Source organism: Bison bison, unplaced genomic scaffold, assembly GCF_000754665.1.
Source record: "Bison bison bison isolate TAMUID 2011002044 unplaced genomic scaffold, Bison_UMD1.0 scf7180017864282, whole genome shotgun sequence".
In the NCBI taxonomy this organism is placed as follows: Eukaryota; Metazoa; Chordata; class Mammalia; order Artiodactyla; family Bovidae; genus Bison; species Bison bison.
In genome coordinates, this window is record NW_011494854.1 from 758,591 (window position 1) to 766,083 (window position 7,493).

The 7,493-nt window shown below is 40.2% G+C and overlaps 1 protein-coding gene across 6 annotated transcripts in view; it reads left to right on the forward strand.

The window, feature by feature from the left end:
- The first annotated feature begins 1,761 nt into the window (after nucleotides 1–1,761).
- PPIG (peptidylprolyl isomerase G (cyclophilin G)) overlaps nucleotides 1,762–7,493 on the forward strand; it is a 45,720-nt gene continuing 39,988 nt past the window's right edge. For 2 of the 6 annotated variants that reach the window (XM_010849396.1, XM_010849399.1), the window contains exon 1: nucleotides 1,762–1,894. The gene's annotated coding sequence lies outside the window, so the exon portion shown is untranslated. The other 4 variants (XM_010849398.1, XM_010849401.1, XM_010849397.1 and 1 more) reach the window with 2 other exon arrangements.

Genomic DNA, 7,493 nt, shown 5'->3' on the forward strand with positions numbered 1-7,493 from the left:
AATGTATACTATATCTAAGTACTTGTTAATACCTTACTATTAAATAATTCTTCAGTCACTTCATATAAAGGTCTCTCTCTCTAAGAAAAAAGTATATCCTGGAACAAATTAGTAATACTACCTTTGCGCATCTCAAAATGTTAACTATGGTATAATCTGTACTATATCCTCAAAGATTGTGTCTAACTAAATGGATGATAAAGAGGGAAACTACACATTACCTCTACAAGTAGAAATCTAAGAATAAATCTGTATATCACAGCTAAATAAAAGTATATTCTAAGGAATCTGAATTAGCAAAAATCAAACCCATGCTAACAAAAATCTGTCTCAATATCGTGCTCACTATAAATTAGAATTTTAAAGGTACTAAAGAATTGCCCTCCTCACTGCAAAGTGTGAACTCACATAACCTCTAAATTGTTTGAAGATGAGTATGACGCTACTTTCCTGCAATGAAAGCAAAATGGCTTAAAGAGGCCAGGATTGTCCTCTCAGTTTTACAGCTAATAAAACCGGTGAAGACCCTTAAGTGTACCTGCCACATGCTCACATGTTGTTGATAATTACTAATTTACCAAAGATAAAGGAGTGAAAATTTTAAATAATTGTAACTTTCTTTTCATACAATAATAAAATCTAAGTCCTCTGTTTCCTTTTGTTTGTTTTTACAGAAAAACAGATTTATTGTAAGGAATTGGCTTACAGTTGTGGGGGCTGGAAAGTCTGAAATCTGTAGGGTGGGTGAGCAGGCTGTAAGTGCACATAAGAGTTGATATTGCAGTCTTGAGTTTGAAATCAACACAGCAGGCCAAGCATGTTGGAAACCCAGGCAAAGTTTCTATAATGCCATCTTGAGGCATAATGCTTTCTTCCTTAGGAAATCTCAGCCTCTGATCTCAAGGCCTTGAGCTGATTGGATGAGTCCCACCCTGTTTTAAGTCTTCCAATTGTAAATGTTTATCACATCTAAAATATACCCTGGGAAACACATCTAGACTATTCTTTGACCAAATAACTGGGCACTATATCCTAGCCAAGTTGACACATATCACTAATCATCACAAGGGGGCTGTTTTCTTTAAAACACATGGCATATCTTCACAATGACTGCCCTCAACTCCCCTGAATATCAGGGGGAATTATTACAATTCTAACAATCTAGGAACTCTTAATCTCTTGAAACAATTAAATAGCAACATATGTCCTAAATAGTGTTCTCCCCAGAAAGCACTGGATTTGGAGTCAAAGCCTTACTTTGGTATTTAGGAACAATGTATTTGGGAAAGCACTTATCTTCCTTGAGCCTCAATTTATCCGTGAAACAAGGATAACATATCATGGGGTTGCTATGCGAATATTTTTAAAAGACAACAAAGGGCGTCAATGTCCTCATAATTTCCTCCTTTTCTCAAATAGCACTTTGTTCATTTCTTTTCTTTTCTTTTTTTTTTTAATGTGTGTCATAGCATTAACTAGAAGCAGACCTGGGAAGCTCTTTGAAAGTAGGGTCTCCTTCCCAACACCCTGGCAGAGGCTCAATCAATGTTTATTAAGTGAAGCACTTCATTTCAGAATGACTTGGCATTCTAACGGTTACAAACGCTGTCAATCAACTTACACAGAAACCATTAAGCTACCTATGGGCCAGGCATTTAACTCGCTCCCAAATCCTAGAACTCCAGGGAGGGTGAGGTACCGAAGCAAGGGATCACCAGAAGACGCGGGCCACCGAGCAGTGACGTATTTCCGGCGCGACGTTTCCCCTCCACGCCGGGCCTGGGTTGTGGGGGGAGGGAGTCGGTTAGTGGTCTTTAGCGCCTTTTCTGGCGGCGGTAGATTTGAAGCGCTTTAAAGGACCGGACCCCGGGAAGAGGAGACTGGACTGGTGCAAGTAGGTGGCGCAGAGCCTGTGTTGTTTCGGTACCGTCCTTTGCAGCACTGCCGGGGTGCGAGAGCGGGAAGGGCCCTAGAAGAGGGGCGGAGCCGGCGCGATAGGCCCAGACCGACTTAACCGTCTTCCTCTCAAGATATTGGGGCTGCCCGATCCCAGAGGGGCCCCCGAGGATCGTGGCGCTAGCTTTGCAGCAGGTGCTGCTGGAGAGGGCTTCCAGCCGTGCCTTCCGGACCTGGAAAATGGCCCTCCCCCTGCCAGCCCCCGCCCTCCCTTCTCGGGCGCACACCTCCCTCCCTGACGCATTTTGCCGCACAAGCTGTAATATGGCGGCAGCGACGGTGGCCTGAACTCCAGGAGGCCGGGGTGATTTTGATGCTTCAAAATCGTAAGACCGAGCACGAGTGCGGGGTAGGTGGGAGGATAGGTGGGGAAACGGGACGCGTTACCTGCCATCCTGTCAGATTAGGGGTGGAGAGTGGCAGGCGAGGAGCCTGGATCTTAGGAGTTAAGATTAGAACGAAGACAGGCTTTCCCCTGCTCCGACCTTTTCCTCTCATAGCGACTATCTTGCGTAGTGTAGTGGCACAGGCCACTTAGTTCTCCCCAAACTCCAATCCAGGCTCTTCCTTCTTACCCAGAACTGACTCCAAGTTCTCCCACGTTTCTGAAGAACTGTGTGCAGCGCAGGCCTTTTAGGAGGAATTACTCTTGTAGGAAGGTGATGGCTTCGGAATTCCAAATGCTTTGGGGGAAGTGTGCGAATTTGGCTAGTCTTTAGTCTTTTAAGGTGCTGAATCGAGATCTGCAGGAATGGGAAACTTTGTCGTTTTTAAAATGTTATAAAAGCACCATTTTGTGCATTGATTTTCATTTCTTCCCACAATAGTACTTTATGCAGGACCAAGTGTTTGCAGTAGTGGTCAGAAATGCGTCCAAAAACAATTAAATGTTGTGGAAATTAGGGAGTACGGTTAATTTTCAGTAGTCAAAACCAGATAGAAAAAGTGAGTCTGTGGACTACCGTTTGGCAAAGAATGGCAGGTTTGTACAGATGATGGAGAGGGGGTGTGTAAACAGTTTTGAAATCGCGGTTTAAAATCCATAAAAGGCACCGACATCTAGAATGGCTGTTTCTCTAATTCATGTTTTTTATATATGCGACAATTTACCCGTTTTATCACTCCTTTTTTTTTTTTTAGTTTAATCATTTAAGATGGGATCTTCTCTATAAGGGATTACATATTACATACATTTGTTTTAAACAGAGCTCCCTTTACCTTAACGTTTTCTTTATGGTTCAAGAGTATTGGTGTCCTGAGATCCTAATGGCGTCTTGTAGTAGGATTCTGTGCCTTTTTAAAAATTTTGTTTACTTTTTAAGGTTTTTGCTTTTGCGAACTTTTGTCAGGGTTGCCTTTCCCTGTTGTCAGGAGTGTACAAGTAAGAAAACTGACAAGGTTCGAAATTTTGAGTTCTTTTCTGATCCGACCATCTTTCTGAACCTCAGGTTTTTTTTTATCATCTATAAAATTATATTCTAATTTCAGGCTATTATCAAGCTGTGGGCTTCAAAAGTAAATATTCAGGTTTGTTAAAATTCTGTGTGAAATTAGCTTTGAGTAAGAGCTCAGTGGCTCCCCTAGGAGTGAAAAGCGCACATTACGTTTATTGTGACTTACACAAGTCTTTGATTTTTGGTGCTTGATACTGTGGTCTTGCAGTATCGGTGTTCTTTTGGTAAAGTCTTTATTCTTTTGATATTTTGCATATTTTAAATTAGATTTCCTGTCAGGCAGCATCCATTCTCCCAAACATCAGGAAATTGGTAATAGTTATAGTAGGATGAGCTAGTTGTCAGGACACCATCTACAGTTCTTCAAGTGTTGCTCTTTTGAGAAATATATGTTGATGTTTTCCCTTATTGTTTTATTTGTAGGATATTTCAACAGGATTAGAATGTATTATTTATCCTCTGTATCCTCAAGTACTAATGTGTCTTACTTGCTATATGTAGTTGGAATCCATAGATAATTAATTGAGGTTATTTGAAGAGTTTATTGCAAATCTATCTGCTGCACTTTTTTTTTTCTTTAATATTAGTACCAGTTTTTAGTTTTCATTTAAGTGTCAGTGGTTTTGACCTGGTTTAATGAATATATGGTCTCCATAAGAACTCCGTATATTTTTATTTCTGTAAGGCAAATCTTGCATCTTGAAATATACTACAGGCAGTGTTATAAATTCTCTGTATGCTGTAACTGGGACTTTGTACTTTTAGTACCAGACAGGAAATGTTTTACACTTCGTTTTAGTTTGAGTAGTGGCTTAAAATGATTACCAACTTGTTCTTGGAATTTAATTATGTCATACTTGTGGTTATCAATTTTTGATATTAAAATGGTTATTTTTAAAGCATGAATGATTCCTTAACCTACTTATTTTTAAATTGCATGAAGCCTGATTGTATATATTAATAAGCTACTGTTAATTGTGTATAAACTTTAGCTTAAGGTTTATTCATAATTAAATCTTTGCATCGTGGTCACTTGATAAAAAGTAAAATTATGTAACCATTATTTGGAATATTTATGAATAAGCTACTTTCTTTCTTTAATTGGAGGATGATTACTTTACAATATTGTGATGGTTTTTGCCTTACATCAATATGAATCAGGCACAGGTTATAAGCTACTTTTAACAGTGAAGCTATAATCTTAACCAGAAAACTCTTGCTTTTTTTTTTTCCACTTGTGACTTTGAGCCAGTCACTTCAACTCTCTAGTCTTCTTGTTCCCAAGTCTATACACTTAGAAGATTGGACCAGATTACCTATTTCCTTCAAACTTCAAAAATCTGTAATTTTTTATTTAGGAGTTACTGGATTAAATAACACAGTGCTAGGATGGTTTGGTTCTATCTCTTGAGACAGTGGGATAAGTTTATTGTTATAAGAGCTTAGATAATTGCAGGTACAATATTAAGAATATTATCAGAGATTCCCCAGTTGGTATCTGCTTTTTAGTTTGCACTAGCATAGTTGTACTAGATTTTTGTCTCTCAGATTGTACGTGCAGTAAGTTATTTAACACCAAACTTGGCATCATACCAACTTTTCTCTTTTTAAGTTTTCTGGAGGATTTAGAAATTTAGTAAGTGCCTGAAAGTGAAGTGAGTTAGTTGCTCAGTTGAGCCCGGCTGTTCGTGACCCAGGGAGTGCAGCCCACCAGTCTTCTCTGTCCTTGGAATTCTCCAGGCAAGAATACTGGAGTGGATGGCCATTCTCTTCTCCAGGGGATCTTCCTGACTCAGGGCAAACCCACGTCTCCTGCACTGCAGGCAGATTCTTTACCATCTGAGCCACCAGGGAAGCCCTACTAACTGCCTGTACACTGTTAATCATGTTTTTACCAGTACAGAGGTTTGTGACTGTCAGAGACACTACGGGAAAAGGAACTATATGGAAGATCAGAGTTGCCTTTTCTGACACCCCAGAATGTCAACTTATTTGTACTTAGTTCACTAACAACCTGGCATTCATAAATGTATTTAGATATCTTTTAACTAGTCCGTTTTTATTTCTCATTTGATTTCTGTGAACTACATTAAGGTAGAGAGTAATATAAAATGTGATGTTAGATTGCTATCTTTGAAAGTTTTCAATATCTGCTATACTTTTAATTAGTTTAACTTAATATGATTGCACTTAGAGGTGCAAGTCTTCTATGAAAATTGCTACCTGTTTTATTAAACTTAAACAGATGAGAACTTCCCATCTTTATTTCTTGGACTTGAACTGAAAATGCTCTCTTATAGTGGATTCTGTTTAAAGAAAAGAAAATAGACACTTTGTTAACAGAATGCAGCCCCAGCAGGCATATCTAAAGAATAAGCTCCTTTCAGTTGTGGAATAGGCTGAGAGGATTTACTCACTATAGATACATATTAGCAATACTCCTGTGGGAAGCAGTACATGTGGGAGAAAAGGCGCTGGGCAAGTCCTCTGCTCAAGCCTTAACTAGCATTCTGTTTGGCAGTGTACTGCTGGACCAGGCATTGTGCTTGGTGTTGAAGATAGGTTCTGAGTTCAAGGAGTTTGTTATTGTTTAGTTGTTAAGATAGGTTCTGAGTTCAAGGAGTTTGTTATTGTTTAGTTGTTAAGTTTCGTCTGACTCTTTTGCGACCCTATGGACTGTAACCCACCAGCGCCTCTGTCCATGGGATTCTCCAGGCAAGAATACTGGAGTAGGTTGCCATTTCCTTCTCCAGACAAATTTATGATAATGAAAATAAAATTCAACAAACAGTCATTTTAACTTCAGAGAGTCAGGGTGAAATTCCTAGAGTGTACTTTGGCTGTGTTCAATCTTTAAGGACAATTAAGAATTAACCAAGGGAATCAGAAAGGGCAAAGACCTGCTTGTCATCGTAATAGTTAAGAGTATTTAATATCTCCATTTTCAAGACTTAGTACTCTGCAGACTCCCTCAGACTGTGTTAAACTTCCAAGTAATTCTTGGAATTATGAATGTAATTCCATGTAATAAAGAATGTAACAAAGTCACTGCATTATTTATTGCCTAATTACAAATTTCACTTTCACTTTGGGGCTTCCCTGGTGGCTCAGCTGGTAAAGAATCTTCCTGCAATGCGGAAGACCTGGGTTCAATTCGTGGGTTGGAAAGATCCCTCAGAGGAAGGTGTGGCAACCCACTCCAGTATTCTTGCCTGAAGAATCCCCATGGACAGAGGAGCCTGGTGGGCTACAGTCCACGGGGTTGCAAAGAGTTGGACATGACTCAGCAACAAAGCACGATTACAAATACCATGTTTTTTTACTATATGTTTTAATAATTAGTTGTCTGTGTCCTTCTGCCCCCCATCTCCAACCTTCATGTTACTTTAAGTGAATATGGAAATTATTTCATGTCTGAAGCTACAAGATTAAACTTTTTACTTATGAATTTGTTTCATCTCTGATATTTTTATGAAATATATTTGTTGCAGAAGTTTCAGGTAGAGCAGTGGTAAAGAATCCACCTGCCAATACAGGACGCATAAGAGACACAGATTCGACCCCTGGGTCATGAAGATCCCTTAGGGTAGAAAATGCTAAGCCACTCCTGTGTTCTTGCCTGCAAAATTCCATGGACAGAGGAGCCTGGCAGGCTGCAGTACATGGGGTCACAAAGAGGTGGACACAACTGAGCTCAAGAGCACATGGCATATCATACATCCTCAGTTCAGTTCAGTTCAGTCGCTCAGTCGTGTCCGACGCTTTGCGACCCCATGAATCGCAGCACGCCAGGCCTCCCTGTCCATCACCAACTCCCAGAGTTCACTCATACTCATGTTCATCGAGTCGGTGATGCCATCCAGCCATCTCATCCTCTGTCGTCCCCTTCTCCTCCTGCCCCCAATCCCTCCCAGCATCAGAGTCTTTTCCAGTGAGTCAACTCTTCGCATGAGGTGGCCAAAGTACTGGAGTTTCCGCTTTAGCATCATTCCTTCCAAAGAACACCCAGGTCTGATCTCCTTCAGAATGGACTGGTTGGATCTCCTTGTAGTCCAAGGGACTCTCAAGAGTCTTCTCCAACAC